Here is a 498-nt window from a genome sequence, read left to right on the forward strand (position 1 = left end):
GTAATGTTAGAGTATGGATGGGATCTCCAACGTTACTACGACCGTCTAGCAACATGGATCACCCGTGTAATACAGCACCTACCATGAGACAGGAATTTATCGCTGTATACGTCATCACGTATGTGTTTAACCGTCATCACGTTGTAGTGTGTCATGCATACATACCCTGCCCAAGGTAGGGTTATTAGAACCAAGTATGTTGCACACGCCACCGCGTTACCAAGTCAATGTCACAAGGTTGGCCATGCCTCGCAACATCGAAGAGGTAAGAGTACCTGAGACTATCGGTCGGTATAGCCACAGTCACTCCGACATGCCTTTCATTGTAAATTGTATATATACAAACGAATACAAAAAACTTCAATAGCGCGATGTAGACCTGACAATGTGATTGGTTGTTAAATGTGACGTTGGTGTTACGAGATTTAACGTAATTTGCCTTTACTAGTACCGATTTCAACCATAGTCCGATCGTATTCAAGTATGATTCAAGTTCAA

General features: G+C 42.6%; 1 protein-coding gene across 1 annotated transcript in view; it reads right to left on the reverse strand.

The window, feature by feature from the left end:
* The window catches only part of LOC125232674 (neural cell adhesion molecule 2-like), a 347116-nt gene that overhangs the window by 96042 nt on the left and 250576 nt on the right, over positions 1-498 (reverse strand). The gene's annotated exons all lie outside the window — the stretch shown is intronic.

Source organism: Leguminivora glycinivorella, chromosome 13, assembly GCF_023078275.1.
Source record: "Leguminivora glycinivorella isolate SPB_JAAS2020 chromosome 13, LegGlyc_1.1, whole genome shotgun sequence".
Lineage (NCBI taxonomy): Eukaryota > Metazoa > Arthropoda > Insecta > Lepidoptera > Tortricidae > Leguminivora > Leguminivora glycinivorella.